The 21,677-nt window shown below is 37.9% G+C and overlaps 1 protein-coding gene across 1 annotated transcript in view; it reads right to left on the minus strand.

The window, feature by feature from the left end:
* LRP1B (LDL receptor related protein 1B) overlaps positions 1 to 21,677 on the minus strand; it is a gene marked incomplete at its 3' end in the record, with an annotated part of 2,351,282 nt that overhangs the window by 2,023,563 nt on the left and 306,042 nt on the right. Inside the window, exons 13-15 of the mRNA XM_082630936.1 lie at positions 14,770 to 14,858; positions 8,669 to 8,863; positions 667 to 853 (exon numbers count right to left, since the gene is read on the minus strand). The remainder of the gene's footprint in view (positions 1 to 666; positions 854 to 8,668; positions 8,864 to 14,769; positions 14,859 to 21,677) is intronic.

Genomic DNA, 21,677 nt, shown 5'->3' on the forward strand with positions numbered 1-21,677 from the left:
GTGAAATAAGAAAGATAAAACAATATAATATTAATATCTGCATACAGATATTTATTTATAACAACTTGATTTTAATATCTATATGCAGATATTTATGCATGCTTCTGAAAAGGGTGAACACAGAAAAATTCAGATGGGTCAATACGCAGCTACATCTCTTTTGCACTAAGTCAAGACCTGGGGAGTCGTACATATTCTCCCAATGCTGAATCACATGAAGCTGTGGACCAAGGTCATGTCCCACATAAATTAGATCTCTCAGTGTGTACTATTTCCCATCTGGTAAATCTTTAGCTTCAACAAATCAATATAGTGAAGGAAGGTGTAGTAGTAGGGTGACCGACATTTTTCCAGGATTTCCCCTATTACAGCACTGAAACTCTTGTGTCCTGGAAACCTCCTTAGTTCTAAGTTCTTAGTTCTAAAGCAAACCAGGATGGTTGATCACCTTATGTGTTATGCAGTACCTTTTCTAAGCTACTTATCTTTTATTCAAACAAATTTTTACTTAACATTACAACATAAATCAGTCGCACACAAAGTTGCTTTGCTCTAAATGAGAGATGCTAAAGCTTTGCCCAATCAACCAAACCTCATCATTTCTAGATCTTTCCAAGGACTCTATGAGGCCTTGTGATTGCATCATAGCCTTCCTGCCTTGCTTACCTTATTCATTAGATTTCATTGAATATGATAATTTCTCTGATCTTTGATTTCCTCATCTGGAGTATGGAAATAATATTTTTTGTAGATTGGTCATTATATCCAAATTTCTCCCACTTGGGGCCAATTTGATTTCCAGACTTCTTATACAGCAGTATGCATCAGAGACTGAAATTCCTTTAGTGCTTTTCTATGGAAAGAAATTACAAAGGACAATCACACCTGCTGAGTCACTTGCCTTGCATGGATAGATTTATACAATAGTATTTACAGACTGAAATTTAAGTAGCAAATGTAATAGAATTAAAATGTCAAAAACAGTCGTAGTAGATGCCTGAATTTTAATGTGTGGATGCTGCGAAGTTACCAACAGAAAGATCAGCGATCTTTGTATCATACAATGATGGAAATTAAAGATTACTGGCCAAGCAAACTTTTGGGCAAATCACAGACTAGTAAAGTGCCCTATATCACTCATAAGGTTGAGCATTCGTTTTGGTGTTGATATGTGTTTGTTACTCCTCAGGGTTGGACTCCCATGGGGCAAATTGTCATTTTACTTCTACTACTCCTTCAAAAATGCATCTATTTTTAGTTGGTATCACAAACTTACACTTTGAAATATCATTGGAAATAAAGATTTAGCAATAAGTTTAAATGCAAGAAAAATTCCAGGGGCTTCCCTGGTGGTCCAGTGGTTGAGAATCAACCCCCAACGCAGGGGACGCAAGTTCGATCCCTGGTTGGGGAACTAAGATTCCACATGCCGCAGGGCAACTAAGTCTGCTCGCCACAACTTCTGAGCCCGTGCGCACTACAGCCTGCGTGCCACAACTAGAGAGAAGCCTGCAGGCCGCAGTGAAGAGCCCGAGTGCTGCAACCAAGACCCGAGACAGCCAAATAAATAAATAAATATTAAAAGAAAGAGAGAAAAATTCCAAATTCTTAGTGATCACAAGTTAAAAAAAAATTCTTAATTTAACTGTAATGGTCATAATTCCAGAGTATACACTATTATCTTTCTATAAATAAATATCATTTTATTAACCTCAATATATATAAGTCCATATCAAGCTTATGTTCTCCCCAAATTCTTTTTACACACATGAAGATTTGTTTTAGATTAACGTGTTTTAAAACAATCTTCTCAGAAATCTATAATACAGAAGGGTGGTTTGTCTTGACTCTTCAAGGTGGAATGCGAGAATTGTGAGGAAAATATTCACTATGGGATTAGAAACCATTTTAATCACCCTCTTCTCGGGAACAGCTGGCTGAAGCTCAGACACTTTAGGCTTACTTTTAAAATGGGAATTGATTCCTGGAGAGAAACCAACTCCATCCACAATAAAATCCAGTGCTTTGTGGATGAATTCAATTAGTCTCCTTGAATACAAGGAGAAAAAGATAAACTCGTGGTTATGTATAAAGTCCTACAGTCTCACAGAATTTTGCCTACTGCAATCAAATGGTTTAATAGCCTTCCCAATTAAATAAAATGACAGCTGCAGGAACATGCTAGAGCTTGTTTAAAACCATTCCCAGTGATGTAATCTTGGATCAGATAAATGTTACTTACGGGTGTTCTAGTTGTGTGGCACTTGTAATTCATGCATGCCTATGTATCATCTTTCAACTCTATTCTCAATGTTTAATCTGAAAATGACTTTCTGCAGCTCTCCAGTATTCCATCAGGATCTGGACAAAGAACCGTTAATCTGTGTCAATTTGCAGACAGTCACCTGTGTTACTTTGCTCCCTGCTTTCTCTCTGCTAATAGTTGCTTAGACAGTGAGTTCTACAGTAATGAGATTTTCCTAGACAACCTGTCTTGCTGGCAAGTCCCAAGGGGTGAGGGGTAGGGAGGAGAGTACAATATTTTGGGTCTTCAGTGTAGGTCACCCTGATGAATTTCAAAAAGTGATCTCACAACAGCAAAACTTAATTAAGAATTAACGGCCATTCACTTTGTCTTTTTCTTTAAAAAAAAATACATCTGGGCTTAGAAATGAAAGCAGCATGCCACTTTCTTGAAAAATAATAAGGATCAGTACAGGACTGAGTAAATTGTCATGGTGGTAGGGTATACTAAAGGGAATATAATAGCGTTAGTGGAGAAAGCAAACATGTAGGCAGGGTGATAAATGAGTGTTTTTTACAGTGAATCACATTTGGCTTTTGACACTGACCAAAATGAATTCTTCCAATAGTTCAAGTTTTATTCATCAGTTACCTCTTCCTTTCCTTTTCATAGGCCTCCCTGAGGCCTCCTGTGCAACCTCCTGCACCAAACACACACACACACACACACACACACACACTTCCATACACAAGGGACACACAGGATGACTTGAGATCAAATAACAGCACATAGAATGAAGACTAAAAACCACACAGCTGTCTTGACATTTTATTAGAAAAAATATTTTATGTATAATTTTAGAGCTTATCTTTTGGTTTTTTTTAACATCTTTATTGGAGTATAATTGCTTTACAATGGTGTGTTAGTTTCTGCTTTATAACAAAGTGAATCAGCTATACATATACATATGTCCCCATATCTCTTCCCTCTTGTGTCTCCCTCCTTCCCACCCTCACTATCTCACCCCTCTAGGTGGTCACGAAGCACCGAACTTATCTCCCTGTGCTATGCAGCTGCTTCCCACTGGCTATCGGTTTTACATTTGGTAGTGGATGTCCATGCCACTCTCTTTGTCCCAGCTTACCCTTACACTTCCCGGTATCCTCAAGTCCATTCTCTAGTAGGTCTGTGTCTATATTCCCGTCCTGCCCCTAGGTTCTTCAGAACCTTTTTAAAATTTTCTTTTTAGAGTCCATATATTGTGTTAAAATACGGTATTTGTTTTTCTCTTTCTGAATTACTTCACTCTGTATGACAGACGCTAGGTCCATCCACCTCACTATAAATAATTCAATTTAATTTCTCTTTATGGCTGAGTAATATTCCATTGTATATATGTGCCACATCTTCTTTAGCCATTCATCTGTCAATGGACACTTAGGTTGATTCCATGTCCTGGCTACTGTAAAGAGAGCTGCAATGAACATTGTGGTACATGACTCTTTTTGAATTATGGTTTTCTCAGGGAATACGCCCAGTAGTGGGATTGCTGGGTCGAATGGTAGTTCTATTTGTAGTTTTTTAAGGAACCTCCATACTGTTCTCCATAGTGGCTGTATCAATTTACATTCCCACCAAGAGTGCAAGAGGGTTCCCTTTTCTCCACACCCTCTCTAGCATTTATTGATTGTAGATTTTTTGATGATGGCCATTCTGACTGGTGTGAGATGGTACATCATTGTAGTTTTGATTTGCATTTCCCTAATGATTCTTTCATGTGTTTATTGGCAATCTGTATATCTTCTTTGCAGAAATGTCTGTTTAGGTCTTCTGCCCATTTTTGGATAGGGTTGTTTTTTTTTTGATACTGGGCTGCATGAGCTGCTTGTAAATTTTGGAGATTACTCCTTTGTCAGTTGCTTCCTTGCAAATATTTTCTCCCATTCTGAGGGTTGCCTTTTTGTCTTCTCTATGGTTTCCTTTGCTGTGCAAAAGCTTTTTAAGTTTCATTAGGTCCCATTTGTTTATTTTTGTTTTTATTTCCATTTCTCTAGGAGGTGGTCAAAAAGGATCTTGCTGTGATTTATGTCATAGAGTGTTCTGCCTATGTTTTCCTCTGAGTTTTATAGCATCTGGCCTTACATTTAGGTCTTTAATCCATTTTGAGTTTATTTTTGTGCATAGTGTTAGGGAGTGTTCTAATTTTCTTCTTTACATGTAGCTGTCCACTTTTCCTAGCACCATTTACTGAAGAGGCTGTCTTTTCTCCATTGTATATTCTTGCTTCCTTTATGAAAAATAAGCTGACCATATGTATGTGGGTTTATCTCTGGGCTTTCTATCCTGTTCCATTGATCTATATTTCTGTTTTTGAACTGTCTTTATTACTGTAGCTTTGTAATATAGTCTGAAGTCAGGGAGCCTGATTCCTCCAGCTCTGTTTTTCTTTCTCAAGATTGCTTCGGCTATATGGGGTCTTTTGTGTTTCTGTACAAATTGTGAATTTTTTTTGTTCTAGTTCTGTGAAAAATGCCACTGGTAGTTTGATAGGGATTGCATTGAATCTGTAGATTTCTTTGAGTAGTATAGTCATTTTCAGTGTTGGTTCTTCCAATCCAAGAACATGGTATATCTCTCCAACTATTTCTATCATCTTTAATTTCTTTCATCAGTATCTTATAGTTTTCTGCATACAGGTGTTTTGTTTCCTTAGGTAGGTTTATTCCTAGGTATGTTATTCTTTTTGTTGCAATGGTAAATGGGAGTGTTTCCTTAATTTCTCTTTCAGATTTTTCATCATTAGTGTATAGGAATGCAAGAGATTTCTGTGCATTAGTTTTGTATCCTGCTACTTTACCAGATTCATTGATTAGCTCCAGTGGTTCTCTGGTAGCATCTTTAGGATTCTCTAAGTATAGTATCATGCAATCTGCAAACAGTGACAGCTTTACTTCTTCTTTCTGATTTGGATTCCTTTTATTTCCTTTTCTTCTCTGATTGCTGTGGCTAAAACTTCCAAAACTATGTTGAATAATAGTGGTGAGAGCGGACAACCTTGTCTTATTCCTGATCTTAGTGGAAATGGTTTCAGTTTTTCACCACTGAGTATGATGTTGCCTGTGGGTTTGTCATATGTGGCCTTTATTATGTTGAGGAAAGTTCCCTCTATGCTTACTTTCTGGAGGGTTTTTATCATAAATGGGTGTTGAATTTTGTCGAAAGATTTTTCTGCATCTATTGAGATGATCATGTTTTTTCTCCTTCAGTTTGTTAATATGGTGTATCACATTGATTGATTTGCATATATTGAAGAATCCTTGCATCCCTGGGATAAACCCCACTTGATCATGGTGTATGATCCTTTTAATGTGCTGCTGGATTCTGTTTGCTAGTATTTTGTTGAGGATTTTTGCATCTATGTTCGTTGGTGATATTGGTCTGTAGTTTTCTTTTTTGTAACATCTTTGTCTGGTTTTGGTATCACAGTGATGGTGGCCTCATAGAATGAGTTGAGGAGTGTTCCTCCCTCTGCTATATTTTGGAAGATTTTGAGAAGGATCAGTGTTAACTCTTTTCTAAATGTTTGATAGAATTCACCTGTGAAGCCATCTGTCCCTGGGCTTTTGATGTTAGAAGATTTTAAATCACAGTCTCAGTGTCAGTGCTTGTGATTGGTCTGTTTGTATTTTCTATTTCTTCCTGGTTCAGTCCCAGAAGGTTGTGGTTTTATAAGAATTTGTCTATTTCTTCCAGGTTGTCCATTTTATTGGCATATATTTGCTTGTAGTAATCTCTCATGATCCTTTGTATTTCTGCAGTATCAGTTTTTTTCTCCTTTTTTATTTCTAATTCTATTGATTTGAGTCTTCTCTCTTTTTTCTTGAAAATTGATAAACGATGGTCCAGACTCATCAAGAAAAAAAGGGAGAAGACTCAAATCAATAGAATTAGAAATGAAAAAGAAAAAAGCTGACACTGCAGAAATACAAAGGATCATGAGAGATTACTACAAGCAAATATATGCCAAGAAAATTAACTATTTCCTTTCTCATATTAGGGAAGTTTTCAACTATAATCTCTTCAAATATCTTCTCAGTCTCTTTTTCTCTTCTTCTTCTGGGACCCATACAATTCAAATGTTGGTGAGTTTAATGTTGTCCCAGAGGTCTCTGAGACTGTCCTCATTTTTTTTCATTCTTTTTTCTTTCTTCTGCTCTGCAGTAGTTATTTCCACTATTTTATCTTCCAGGTCACTTATCCGTTCTTCTGCCTCAGTTATTCTGGTACTGATTCCTTCTAGAGAATTTTTAATTTCATTCATTGTGTTGTTCATCATTGTTTGTTTGCTCTTTAGTTCTTCTAGGTCCTTGTTAAATGTTCCTTGTATCTTCTCCATTCTATTCCCAAGATTTTGGATCATCTTTACTATCATTATTCTGAATTCTTTTTCAGGTAGACTGCTTATTTCCTCTTCATTTGTTTGGCCTGGTGGGTTTTTACCTTGCTCCTTCATCTGCTGTGTGTTTCTCTGTCTTCTCATTTTGCTTAACTGTGTTTGGGGTCTCCTTTTTGCAGGCTGCAGGTTCGTAATTCGTTGTTTTTGGTGTCTGCCCCCAATGGCTAAGGTTGGTTCAGTGGATTGTGTAGGCTTCCTGGTGAAGTGGACTAGTGCCTGTGTTCTGGTGGATGAGGCTGGATCTTGTCTTTCTGGTGGGCAGGTCCATGTCTGGTGGTGTGTTTTGGGGTGTCTGTGGCCTTATTATGATTTTAGGCAGCCTCTCTGCTAATGGGTGGGGTTGTGTTTCTGTCTTGCTATTTGTTTGCCATAGAGTGTCCAGCACTGTAGCTTGCTGGTCGTTGAGTGGAGCTGGGTGTTGGTGTTGAGACGGAGCTCTCTGGGAGATTTTCGCCGTTTGATATTACGTTGAGCTGGGAGTTCTCTGGTGGAACAATGTCCTGAACTCCACTCTCCCACCTCAGAAACATAGGCCTGACGCCTGGCTGGAACACCAAGACCCTGTCATCCACACAGCTCAGTATAAAAGGGAGAAAAAAAGAAAGAAGAAATAAATAAATAAAATAAAATAAAGCAAAGTTATTAAAATAAAAAATAATTATTAAAAATAAAAAATTTTAAAAGTAAAAAGAAAGAAAGAGTAACCAAACCAAAAAACAAATCCACCAATGAAAACAAGTGCTAAAAACCATACTAAAAAAAAAAAAAAAGGGGGGGGGGCAGACAGAACCGTAGGACAAATGGTAACAGCAAAGCTATACAGAGAAGATCACACACAGAAGCATACACATACACACTCACAAACAGAGAAAAAGGAAAAAACATATATATATCGTTGCTCCCAAAGTCTACCTTCTCAATTTGGGATGATTTGTTGTCTATTTAGGTATTCCACAGATGCAGGGTACATCAAGTTGATTGTGGAGATTTAATCCGCTGCTCCTGAGGCTGCTGGGAGAGATTTCCCTTTCTCTTCTTTGTTCGCACAGCTCCCGGGGTTCAGCTTTGGATTTGGACCCGCCTCTGCGTGTAGGTCGCCTGAGGGCATCTGTTCCCGTCCAGACAGGACGGGGTTAAAGAAGCCGCTGATTCGGGGGCTCTGGCTCACTCAGGGCGGGGGGAGGGAGGGGTACGGAGTGCGTGGCGAGGCTGCAGCGGCAGAGGCCGGCGTGACGTTGCACCAGCCTGAGGCGCGCCGTGCATTCTGCCGGGGAAGTTGTCCCTGGATCACGGGACCCTGGCAGTGGCAGGCTGCACAGGCTCCCGGGAGGGGCAATGTGGACAGTGACCTGTGCTCACACACAGGCTTCTTGGTGGCTGCAGCATCAGCTTTAGCGTCTCATGCCCGTCTCTGGGGTCCGTGCTGATAGTCGCGGCTCGCGCCCGTCTCTGGGGCTCCTTTAAGCGGCGCTCTTAATCCCCTCTCCTCGCGCACCAGGAAACAAAGAGGCAAGAAAAAGTTTCTTGCCTCTTCGGCAGCTCCAGACTTTTTCCCGGACTCCCTCCCGGCTAGCTGTGGCGCACTAACCCCTTCAGGCTGTGTTCACGCCACCAACCCCAGTCCTCTCCCTGCGATCCCACCAAAGCCCGAGCCTCAGCTCCCAGCCCCGCCCGCCCCGGCGGGTGAGCAGACAAGCCTCTCGGGCTGGTGAGTGCTGGTCGGCACCGATCCTCTGTGCGGGAATCTCTCCGCTTTGCCCTCCACACCCCTGTAGCTGCGCCCTCCTCTGTGGCTCTGAAGTTTCCCCCCTCCGCCACCCGCAGTCTCTGCCCGCGAAGGGGCTTCTAGTGTGTGGAAACCTTTCCTCCTTCACGGCTCCCTCCCAGCAGGTCCCGTCCCTATTGTTTTGTCTCCGTTTTTTCTTTTTTCTTTTGCCCTGCCCAGGTACAGGTGGGGAGTTTCTTGCCTTTTGGGAGGTCTGAGGTCTTCTGCCAGCGTTCAGTAGGTGTTCTGTAGGAGTTGTTCCACGTGTAGATGTATTTCTGATGTATTTGTGGGGAGGAAGGTGTTCTCCGCGTCTTACTCTTCCGCCATCTTGAAGCTCCTCCTACAGCTTCTCTTTTAATTAATTCTCATAGTATTCAAGAGAACAGTATATTGTCTTGAAAGTAAAAAAAAAAAAAAAAGAAAGAAAGAAAATGTAATCTACATTTTATTCTAAGTTCCTTATTTTATGCACACATTTGTGTGTTCTGTTGTAATACTGGCTTCTCATTCATAGGACCTTCAAAGTTTCACCTTCAGAATCACTAGCCCAAGACAAATCTGCACAGCAAGAAGTGATAGTTGTTCTATGTGACTCAAGTGGAAAAATATACATTATTTCTTTCTAACCTGCTGAAGCACATTTGACTTGATTCCCATGTCGATTTTCATTTTGACAAGATAGATGGGAAGGGAAAGCACAATTGTATAGATTTGCACAGTTTTTCCCATTTTCAAGGCACGAGTGAAGAAGTCTTTCCTGGTTGATGCCTTTAAGTGTCCTGTCACTCTGTTCTTAGGTATGAAAGTATTTGGAAATCAGGATGCTGTAATATGCCACAGCAATATCCATTAACTCACTGGGCTGAGCAGTACTTTGAAGTGTTAAGGGCAAAGAATGCTAATTCAACTGCCACCGATTTGTTACATACACCAATGAGTCAAGGCACACTAACACTGGGGGGTTAATTTTAAAAACTACCTTCAGGCTCAGGAGGAGAAGAGCTCTTATCATAGGAGGGATGGATTTGTCCAGATCCCTTGCCACTCTCTTCACTAACTGCAGCCAAAGCATGTGCTGACAAGCAAGCTGCTGTTAGAACTAAGAGAGAAGTCTGGGACTGGGAAAGATTTTTTCCTTTATGAAGTCACATTTCTTATGTCTTGATGTCTTATGTGATATGATTATTCAGTTATCAGGGAAACTCTGACAACCAAAAGAAGGGAGTGGAATTTTTAAAACCATTTTTTACAAATCCTCCCTTTATTCAGGCTAAGAAATATAAAATTACCTTTAAAAAGCCTACAGACTATGATCCAGTGTATTTTGAAATTTAAAAATAAAAAATCAAGAGTAAAGTTTTACATTTGGGAAGAAACATCCCATTGTTTTTTTCTGAATTCAAAATCTACATTTCTTGGGTGATGGATACTGCATAATTAGTGGATTTTATTATCCACAATGTCTAACTTCACTGTCGGATTTTTAACATTGTCATGTGTCATAGATTTGGGATCACAGGACTCACTTAGATCTTTTATCTAATAACCACAGACTACAGCTATAAATCTTACTGGCCATCTTTCTATACACTATTGGTGAAAAAAGTGGAGGGAAAGAGGATGACTGGCTATGGGAAAATCTGTCATGACTTTAAAATTCACTTCCAAATTATCACTCTCAAACTGGAATTGATCCAACACACTTTATTTACACTCTTATTATGAATAAGAAACTATAGCAAAACTTATGGAGGACTCAAACAATTGATAAGACACTATGCTTACCATCATAAAGTTGACAAAGTTGTAGGAAGCAACTTGATTAGACTTGATTCTATAGGCAACAGGTTGTCATTAAAGACTTGGTACCTGCAGGCATGATTTCATAAGGTAGATAGACTTTGTTTGACATGAAATGGGTGCCTTTGGAAGCATGTTAACTCTCATTAATGGCCCACTGGGGCGATATGTGAAGTGCCAAACACTTTTAGGCTGCATAACAAGATTCCTGGATGAGTAGACAAGTACTGAAGTTACACTCAAGTACTTTTGGAATAAGTTATTCATTGGAATTTTTTAAAGTAATTTTAGCTCCTGTGCAATAATCACATGAAATATTTTTGGATCAGTTTTCATTTGGAAACCACCCACTTGGTTAATTGTAGATAAGAGGGTGAAAAGCCTCAACAACTTATTGAAAATGTCAGCTATTTTGGTCTATATCCCTGTGGGTTAATAAGAGAAATGTTTATCAAGATTTTTATTGGTACTTTTTCAGTCATGACTTTCATATTTATTGTTTTAGGAGCAACAGGTGTTATGTTATTGCATATACTCCAAGATTTATTTGTGAATATTCTCCATAGATTCACAGTATAAAATAATTAGAGGAAATAATAAGAAGAAATCCTCTGGACTTGGTGTCAAAAAGATCATGTCCTGGTGGTAGGACTTATAAGTTATCAGCCATGTGACTTGGACAAGTCTCAGATTCTTTGGGCTTTATTTTCTTCATCTGTCAACTAGAAATGATAATATATAATGCCACTTCTCAAACTTAATATAAGGGTCAAATTAAATGCTGAATGTAGGAGTACTTTGTAAAATGCAAAAACATATGCAAATATCAGTCATTATATTATGATACTCTTTGACTATTTCAATATGCTATATTTCCCATGTTTGGGATCAAGAGAGGTGAATAATTCATATTTGTAAATTTCACTGTGCAAAACTCCTTTTAACTGTACTTCCCACCAGTTTGTCATTTGTGTTATAAAAGAGGCAAGGAAAAACTATGAATTTTACTCTGAACACTTTTTTTTCTGTATTGATTTCCAAATAAAGGTGTAAAATAACAAAAGGAGTAAAATCCTGGGAAAAGATGTGAAATTAAAGGATTGATTCATCCAAGAAATGAATCATGGAGGCTTCTTTCCATCAAACTGACTACAGTATCTTTCTCTTTACCCTCAGGTTCAAAATATAGCATTCTTTCATAACTCATAAACATTCCCTAATGATGTTCTCAAATGAGAGAAAGGATTATAAATGATGTAGTGAGTATGACCCATGAAAAGAATTGAAGAGCTCTTTAAAAAATCTACTTCTAAAGAAATGGATTCCAGAATCAGGCAGTTGTCCTTAATTCCCAGAAGTTCAAACCCAGTGATTAGCAAGGAAAGCCAGAGGTGAAAAATAGATTTGTAAAACCTCATGGTTTTGGTGAAATTTTTTCAACTGAATAAATGACTAAAATGGCTCAATGAAAATCACACACAAAAGGGTGAAATATAATGACTATGTGATCTGTTAAAAGGAAAAAGCTTTTAATCTAATCAATCTTTTCCACAACAATTTATGTCATAGCCTTTTAAGATGATCCCATCTTAAATGGGGCAGTGACAAAGAAATATATATCTAATATACTAGCTCAATGGATAGATTTTCAGTACCCTAAGAAAATGCATTTGAGAGATTTCATTTTTAAAGGAGACTACACATTAGATTTTTGTGGGTGATCTGATGTTTAGTTTTATCCTTGTTATCGCTAAGGGTTAGAAAAGTAGGAAATTGAGACCAAGACTTTTTTTTGTCAGGCTTGATGGGCAATCATGTAGCAATCATTTAACCTCCATGTGCTTCATTGTTGGCATCTCTCAAAGGAGTAACACTAATGTATGTCACACTAATGCTTGCCATCCATCTACTTCATGGATACATTATAAGGGTTAAATAATACGGCTGATAAGCACTTTGCAAATTCAAAGCACAAAGTAGAAGTGCTAAGTAAGCTGAATAGAAAAGAAAAGACCTACCTTATGGTTGACTCATTTGAATTTTCAATGATTATGGATCTCGTGAACACTTTCTTCCACTCTTTCAATAAAGTAAAGTCATTTTGGTATTTTTTTTAAACTCACTTTGAAGACATAAGGAATAAATACTGTGTGAATCATTTCTTACATGAAAAAATGTTTCATATTATTCAGGTTTCAAGATATACTACAGTTGTGCATCACTTTTTTATGTAGGAATTATAAGGGTTTTTTTTATTCCTCTGTTGTGATATTATCTTGTGGTAGAATATGTCATAATGACAGAACAATAAAGTACTCTAATTGGTCAGACAACCTAGATAGCAAAGGACAAGTTTCCCTTGGCTTCTGAGGAAAAAATATCTCAAACATGGGAAAGAAAGATAAGCTCTAAGGAAGAGAGCAGTTTCTTCCATCTTGGTTTAATATTCAGTCCTAGTCATACCTACTTCAGCTGTCAGGGAGGAGACTAATTAGTGCCAGTGTGATGGGAGATTTTGTGATGCCAACTTTTGTCTTTTAAGAACTGGATTAAACTCAAAATCATTTCCCACACTTCGCAAAATGAAATGCTTTGACTATGTCTCAGCGAAGTGACAGATGAAATCATTTCCATCAGACTTTGATGCTAACGTTACAACTAGACACGGGCAGTGAAGTGCAAAGCAGGGTAATTATCTAAGGTAATACAGACCAATCACACTTTGCTGTGTGTATTGATCTGCCTGGGCTACCTTAACAAGATACTAAAAACTGGATGGTTTAAACAACAGGCATTTATTTTCTCACATTTTGGAGGTTAGAAGTCCGTGATCAAGGTGAAGGCAAATTCAGTTCCAGATGAGAACTCTCTTACTCATTTGTTGGCAGTTGCCTTCTTGCTGTGTCCTCACATGACCTTTCCTCTGAGCTCATGTACAGAGAGAGAGACAGAGCTCTGGTGTCTCTTTTCTTACAAGGACAGTTCTGTCTGACTAGCCCCCTCTCCCCCATGATCTCAGTTAGCCTCAGATACCTCCATGAAGTCCCTATCTCCAAATACACTCACATTGGGGTTAGGGGTTTCAAAATACAATCTTGGGGGAAAACAATTCAGTGCATAACACTACGACACATTCAAATGTTCTTTACTTCATTGTTCTAGACACTTTCAGAACTATAATATTCCTGTATGCTTTATAAATGTGTAGACTAAGCATTAAACTAAATTATTCCTCTTGTGTTAATTTCCATATACAATGTTTATTCTATATGAATAACAATTACATAGTGAGAAAAAATATATTAAAGTTAGACTGTCTCCAATCTATAAGCAGTTGTTGAGAGGCAGTAAAAAGGCTCCTCCTTTATCCCTCTCAGGATTAGTCATAGAGCTAGCTGGAAAAACTGAGTAATATGATTTTAGGAAATTCACTTTTCTCACTCTGATAAGCAACACATAGTACCTGGTTTTCTTGAAATTCAACCAGAAAGAACATAATTTCAGTCCATAATTATTTCAGTCCATAATTATTTCAGTCCATAATTATGGACTCCTCAGACTAAAACAAAACCTTTTTTTAATGTAAAAAGTACCTCCCTAAAAACCCTGGTATGGAGTTAAATTATGTAAGATGTAATCATACTATCCATTCTCCAGCTTTCCAGAAAAAGGAGCATCAAGGGCCTTTGAAGAGGAAATTAAGTTAAGGATCTTGAGATGGGGTCATTCTGTATTAGACTGGTCCCTGAATCCACTGCCAAGTGACTTTATAAGAAGAGGAGGAGACAGACGAAAAGGTCATGTGAGATGTAGGCAGAGGTTGTAGTGATGAAGCCACAAGCCAAGGAACGCATGGAACCACCAGAAACTGGAAGAAGCAGGGGAGAATTCGTCCCTAGAGCCTTCAGAGGGAGTGCAGCTCTGCTAAAACCTTGATTTTGGATTCCTGGCTTCTAAACTATGAGACAATAAATTCCTGTTGTTTTAAGCCTCCAAGTGTGTGGCAATTTATTACAGCAGTCCTAGGAAAGTAATATAATCAATAAACTAGATAAATGATTTGGTAATAAATACCATGGATGAAAGAGTCCAGAGGAGAACTGCATCATTCCTGTACCCAGGAGCCAGGCTGGATCAGAGTCCTCATTGGCCAGTTAACTAACTGCACAGGTGTCAAGTGTGTGGGAACTCTGGCTTTTGCCAAATGGCCTCCATGAGAAATACCCATGGGGGGGTATGCCCTTGTTCCAGATTTTGAACTTTGCTTCACTGCTCTCTATCACCAGAGTATGGATGTTTAGTAGAAGTGTAATCCCAAAGTGTCCTGTTTGCAATGACCACATACTAAACCAGCTTCTTGGAGCTGCTTCAGTACTTACTACAGCAAAAACCAAGAACAGTCTAAGAGATAAAAGTTAAAAGGATATGTATAAGAAGACAATATGAGCTATGGATGGCTACCAAGAAACTGAAACTAACCAGGGGAAATACTGTACAAACCTGAAAAGTATTGATCCTTGAGGTAACACGACAGGACAGATGGACCAGAACTTGGCTATATGAGCTCGAGTGGCAGAGAGAAGAAGTATCTTTGAATAAATAAAAACATCACTTTAAGGTCAGTGGTAGAGGCATACCCTGGTTATCCAGACCATCAACTTGCTTGTTCCTATGCTCTGTGGCTCTGCTTTAAGACAGTAGTTGGGAGGGATGGGGAATAATCTCAAAGGTAATCTGTTAAAGAGGTCGGAGTATTAGAGGACTTTTGCAAAAAATATGTGCCACATTCACATTTACTAACTCAAAAGAATATTTTTGCCCTTCTTTATGTCCTGGAGACCCATTAAGGAATGACACACATGCAGTTGATTTCCTCCTAAAAGTGTCTCTACATCTAGACTCCTAAAAAGTTAACTTCTGTTTAAAACCTACAAAGTTAATCTATTTGTGACCCATGGTTTTTGACTTTGTTTGGTTCTATATAGCTGCTGTTCTGGAGCCTACCGCTCATTTTATGTCTCTTGTATGCCTTCAAAAGGCATAAAAAAGCCACAGGGCTTGTTTTTGTCCAGAAATTATTTTAAAGTCTATGAAATGTCCATGTTGCAGCTCAGCTGTACTCCCAGCACTGCCCTGAGGATGCAAGGGAAAGAGGCTTCTTTGTCCCCAAATTGATTTCACCCAACTCTTAATAACTTCCATCTGTCTATAATATTTTTATCTTTTTAAAGAAACTTTCAGGTTTGTCTCATTTCATACTCACAAAGGGTCAAGTTACAAGGCCAAATTTTTCTCTACACTGCCAGCTGGCTCTTGAATTTCTGGCTTTGACTTCCCTATGTGCCACTAAATACTGAACAGGGAAGTTAAACAGGGACTTCCTGAGACCATATTTCCGTCCCAGGCAATGGCAACTTGCATTCTCCTACAATTTATTCTTCTCCCATGTGAGAAAAGAAACAACTTTTGCTCTTCAAGAGAGTCCTAACTTGGACTTAATATGTCAGATAATCAATCTGATCAAGAAACACAAGTAAATATATAATATGACATTGGGAATGATTCTGCTGTGAGGAACACAGCTTGCCAATTTTCCTATTACTCTCTCTTTTCTAGGAAAAGTGGCATCTGGGATCTTGACTTGCCATTAGGGTGAATAAAGACAGGCATCATGTATCACATTTTCAGGAAGCAGGTTGCTGTTACATCTTGCAACATGCTTGGATGTCCTGGATATCAGAAGACCAACCAGAAGGTCAGAAATTGAAAACTGTTTTGCTGAATAGTTTGAGTGAATGTCTTCAGGTTATAAAGGTAAAATACTGTTAATATTTTTTTATACAGTTCACTTTAGAAGTGAAAATATAATGGAAATGAAAGTAGAGACAGCAGTGAAAGTCTGATTTAGCCTTTGCATTGGTGTGTTTTAAGGACTTTTCTGAAAATCTTAAAACTAATATTTTATAATGTTTCAAATGAAATAAAAGATTTTCAAAGTTTTCTTTTTTTCTTAAAATTACAGATGTATGTAAAGATAAAACTTAGTATTTCTCAAGAAGTTGTTTTGTCAAGATAACTGAAATATTATTGATTTATATTGGTATAGAAAACTGCAAGAGTCAGAGTAGATGGTACATATTCAAGACAAAGATACAAAATAAATCAAAGATTTAATAGTTTAAAAAATAAACGGCAGAGGGCAAGCTCTGGTGGTGCAGTGGTTGAGAGTCCACCTGCCAATGCAGGGGACACGGGTTCATGCCCCAGTTTGGGAAGATCCCACATGCCACGGAGCGGCTGGGCCCGTGAGCCATGGCCGCTGAGCCTGCACGTCCGGAGCCTGGGCTCCGCAACGGGAGAGGCCACGGCAGTGAGAGGCCCGCGTACCGCAAAAAAATAAATGAACTGCATAGAAATAACCTTATAAACAGAATATAGAAGACAATATTTTTTTCAAAGTCTTATGATACAAATGCTATGAAATCTATCTAATCAAATACATATGCTTTCTCTACACTGGACACTTACTAGGTAAACTCTCCAAAATGTAATTCCATTTAGGATTAAGAAATAGGCCAGAAATGGGAAAACATCTCTCTTCCAATTCTTGGTGAGAGCATAAATAATGACTTTGGAATGAAATTTAGCAATACACATCAAGAGTTCAAAAAATGTTCATGCCTTGACACCCAGGAATTATCCTTCAAGAAGTGAATCACGAAATAATCCAAAATATAATTAGGAACTGAAAGCTTTCTGAATATCCAACATCAGGAAACCACTTAGCACTTTATAGTACATATCATATAATTATATAATTATATATAATGGAATATTAAAAAGTATGAAAAACATGCTGTGAAACTTCTAATAACATGACCAATGCTTATAACATAATATTTACAAAAATATTAGAAAGTGAAATTGCATGAAACGTATTACTTTAGATACAATATTTTCACAATTTATATTTGTGATAATGGAATTAAGAATGACTTTTGGAAACTACTGTTTTTACTTTTATTATTAAAGCTTTCCTATAACTTAATTTGTAAAATACTTTAAAATTGTCTGGAAAAATGAATTTTCATGTAAAGAAATCCTTTGAGAGTTAAGCTTACTGAATAGTGAGAGTAAAGGCAACTCATTTTAACATACATTAAGTAGACTTTTGAAATATTGCTTTAAATCCTATAGAGAATTGAACTCACCAAGGGGATTCTCTCACAGAGTGAAGCAATGGTTCATAGTGGCCTTTTATTTCATATCTCATGTCTTTCAGAAATGGCAAATATGTCAAAATTTGTGGCTATGCCCACCCCCCAAAGAATCATCACGTCTGAAGAATAATCTTGCTGTGAATATTCAGGAACCTAGTGCTCGCCACAATGCAGGAAAGAACTGTGTTGACTGTTTTCCATTTGCAATACTTTCTCAAAAACTGTCCTTAGGCTTTTGAACATGAAGCTTTCACAATACAGAAAAAACTATCTGATCTGATATTTCAAATGGATTATTTTACATTATTAAATGACTCATAAACAAAAGACTCACTAAATTGAGCTAGTTAATATTTCCCTTATTAACTAAGTCAGAAAGTTTCCGGGAAGGAAAATAACTATTTGACGGGAAGAAGGTGAGAAGCCAGGAATTAGAGGACCGAGGCTGAGCTCCTTAGCTGTGATGGTGGATGGACACCACAACATTTTGATCTAGATTGTCATGTCTTTCCTTGCTAAAGTGCTATCATGGGATACATGTGGCTCACTGTAATGGAGAACAGATTGAATCAGAGCTCTTGCTGGAAATGGTTTCCATATCCAAACAAGAAAATTGAGAAGAAATTACAAAGAAAACCAGCAAGAGTTGGTAAAGAACCTAGAGTTAGTAACAATGGGGAACGATTACAAGCTCTAAACTTGAAGCCAAGAAGAAGGAGTAATTACTTGGGAATCAGAGAATATAGCTATCAGAGAAGGTCACATGACAGGAGATAGAAGCTGTCACCTGCTGTGATCTGTCCAGGAGGGTGGGTAATCTAACCTCACTCTTCCCTGCCTCTCATTGACCAAATCCAAGTCCAAAAGAAAGGTCATTTGTTGATACAATCCACAAAGTTTAGCCTCAAGGGCACAGAATAAGATGGAGAAGGGGTGGAGAGTCAATCTGAAAAATGAAAATTATTCAGCACACGTATTTTTAGTGATGATATTCTTTTAATCTAATCCTTACCCTCTTTCCTCAGTATAAGTTATAGCTATCGATATGAATAAAAATCAAGTATTTTACCTGGGAAAGAAGGAATAATGAGAACTTAGGAAAAGAGGGTAAAAAGTGATGTTGCCGATATTTTATCTATTTCAAGAGTCTTGTGGGCAGGTTTGATCTCTATGGTTGGAAGTAAAAGAGCCAGAATCCAGTGGAATCATTACTTACAGAGATTTGGTGAGATTTTAGACACAAGCAGAATACCTTCAAGGACCAGGTGACAAAGTGTAGCTAAAAGTTGTGGACCAGGGCCTTCTCAACATCTCTTCTTGTAACCCAGACAGTACATTGGAGGGTTTCATACTCCACATGGATGCTGGGCTTTTCATGGCAAGCATAGTCAACAGAGAGACTTCATCAGCAGTTTAGACAAGGGGAAGACAAGGTATGGAATGAAGAAAAGGGCAAACAATACTTGATGACTGACTTTGGCAAGAGATACCACTATAAAAGAGCAGCAGCCACTCTGAGTATGTCAGAATAGCAGGAGTAGAAGTGACTCAACTGGACTTTTGCAACATGATTGGTTTCTGGAAAAGGTAATTCATTTAAAATAATACTTTAAAAGCATTGATATATGATGGGATATTTGCACAAAATTAGTAATTTTAAAAAGTAATTTTAAAAAGTACATAAATGGGGGCCTCCCTGGTGGTGCAGTGGTTGAGAGTCCGCCTGCCGATGCAGGGGATACGGGTTCGTGCCCCGGTCTGGGAGGATCCCATATGCCGCGGAGCGGCTGGGCCCGTGAGCCATGGCCGCTGGGCCTGCGCATCCGGAGCCTGTGCTCCGCAACGGGAGAGGCCACAACAGTGAGAGGCCCGCATACCGCAAAAAAAAAAAAAAAAAAAAAAGTACATAAATGGAAAAACAATGACAAAGATAAAGGAACTTTATTAATGGTGTGCTAATTAGTGAATATGGATCTCAAGCTATAAACAATTCAAGTTTTGAATGACAAATATATATTGATAGCCAAATCATTATATCTTTCATGTGAATGAGGAAAAATCGTCTTATAGGAGGGAAATGGAATCTAGGTTCCATTTTGTAGTTTCATGTATAAGAGCATGTTTGGGAGCATAATTTAGTTTATTGCTTTGTGGGTATATGTTTTCAAATGTATATACATTGGGGACTAGGAACTAATAGTTTTCTAGAGTTAAAGAATTTAAAAGACAAAACAAATGAGCTAATATGCTATTATAAAAGCAAGTTTATATTTATCATGATGGAAAGTATTTTGAAATATTTTTTTTTTAATATTGCTATATATGGATCCTCTAGCCACTTGTGTTACAAATCAAGGAACTATGTTCTTACCATTGAGGCAGTTTTTATACATAGTATACATAGAGATATTCACAAAATATTACTGATCATTTTTTGTCTTCATTGATCTTGTTTCTCTTTTCCAAGTCTTCAAAAATATTATATACACTGCCAAAGATTCGTTTGGGTGCCTGTGTGGGAGGCGGTGGGTAAGTGGTACGTTTTACTCTCATTAAGGTCTGCTGCATTCTTTTTGGCTTATGCAGAGGATGTGTAGTAGCAATACAAAATTATCTTAAAGAACAAGTTTTCCTCCATGACATTTAGAAAGAGATGAAAAAATTCTGATATTTTAGTAAATTTTGGGGTCCTCATAATGTCAAGAACCACTCTACTCAGACAATGGAAAGCAAAATGCTATCAAGGCATCTTGGGCCCTCTGTAAACATAACCATCTTTGTCAGTCCCTCTATTTCTCTTCCCTTCTGTTCAAATATTTAGAGAAACTGAAGGATTGGGGAGTCTGTAAAGTAGTTCTTCAATACCTAAAAAGTGATAAAATTTATTTACTAAAATCTAACTTTTCTTTTTCTCAAAGTAGCTGAGTCCCTGAAAGTTTGAGAACAAAATAATTGACTGGATACTTCAATATGTTATAAGGTGTTTGACAACTTATAGAGGATCTGAAAAAAAAAGTTTATCAAATCTTGGCCTAATAGCCTAATATATATACCTCAAGGGTATATATAAAGGGTGGTGATTATAAAAGAAAGTCTAAAAAGAATATTTCTTAGGATAAAACTGTTTGAGTGCTGTGAAATTTTTCCCTCTCCCCTCCCCACCCCCAAATGAAGTAGAAGAAACTACAATGGGATGACTCAGAAAGCTTGGTATATATTGATACCTCCTGGTGTTTGCAGGACACGGAGTCTTGGTTTCTACTCTGTTCAGAGAAGCTTAAAAGCTTAAATGTAGAATGCAATGCGTAGAAGATTGTGGCTAACTGTAGAGATAACAGTGGAGTGTGTGCCTGTGCATGAGAGAGAGAGACGGGGAGACAGAGAGAGAGAAGGAGGAAGAGAAAAGCGAGATTGACCTATACTTGTGTTATGGGCTGAATTGTTTCCTTTTCAAAATTCATATGTTGAAATTCTAACCCCCAACTCTTTGGAATGTGACTATATTTAGAGATAAGGTCTTTAAAGAGATAATTAAGCATAAATGAGGTTATTAGTATGGGTCCTAATTAAATATGACTGATGTCCTTATAAGAAGAGATTGGAGGGGGGAAGAGGATATTAGGACAGACACAGAGAGGGAAGACTATGTAAGGGCACAGAGAGGTGGCCATTTACAAGTGAAGGAGAGAGGTCTCAAAAGAAACATTGACAACCTTGATCTTGGGCTTTCAGCCTCTGTAACTGTGAGGAAATAAATTTCTGTCTTTTAAGTTACCCATATTTTGGTATCTTGTTATGGCAACCCTAGCAGACTAAAACAACTGGAAATTGGCTAAATTTCTACTTTACATATGAGAAAATAATATGTGGCTATATTTCATGAAGCAATATAAGCCTCATTAAAGAGAACAGACTTGGTTCCACTTTAAATCCTTTCAATGAACCATACCCGAAGGGGCTGAAGGATGAAATTAATTCTACTTGTAACAGTTAAATTCAGTGGGGTGTTGTCAGCAGAGGAATCCTGGAGAAGCAGAAACTATTCCAATGAGAAAAAGAGTCAGCTTAGAAAACCCACCAAACTTAGAGAAAGCCAATGCAAAATGACAGTAGTATATCAATTAGGACATTTCTTGCCCCTTACTTTGCCTTCTTTTTCTAACATATCCTCAAACACTGAAGAAGTTA

This window comes from Mesoplodon mirus, assembly GCF_964341445.2.
Source record: "Mesoplodon mirus genome assembly, chromosome: 8".
Classification (NCBI taxonomy): Eukaryota; Metazoa; Chordata; class Mammalia; order Artiodactyla; family Ziphiidae; genus Mesoplodon; species Mesoplodon mirus.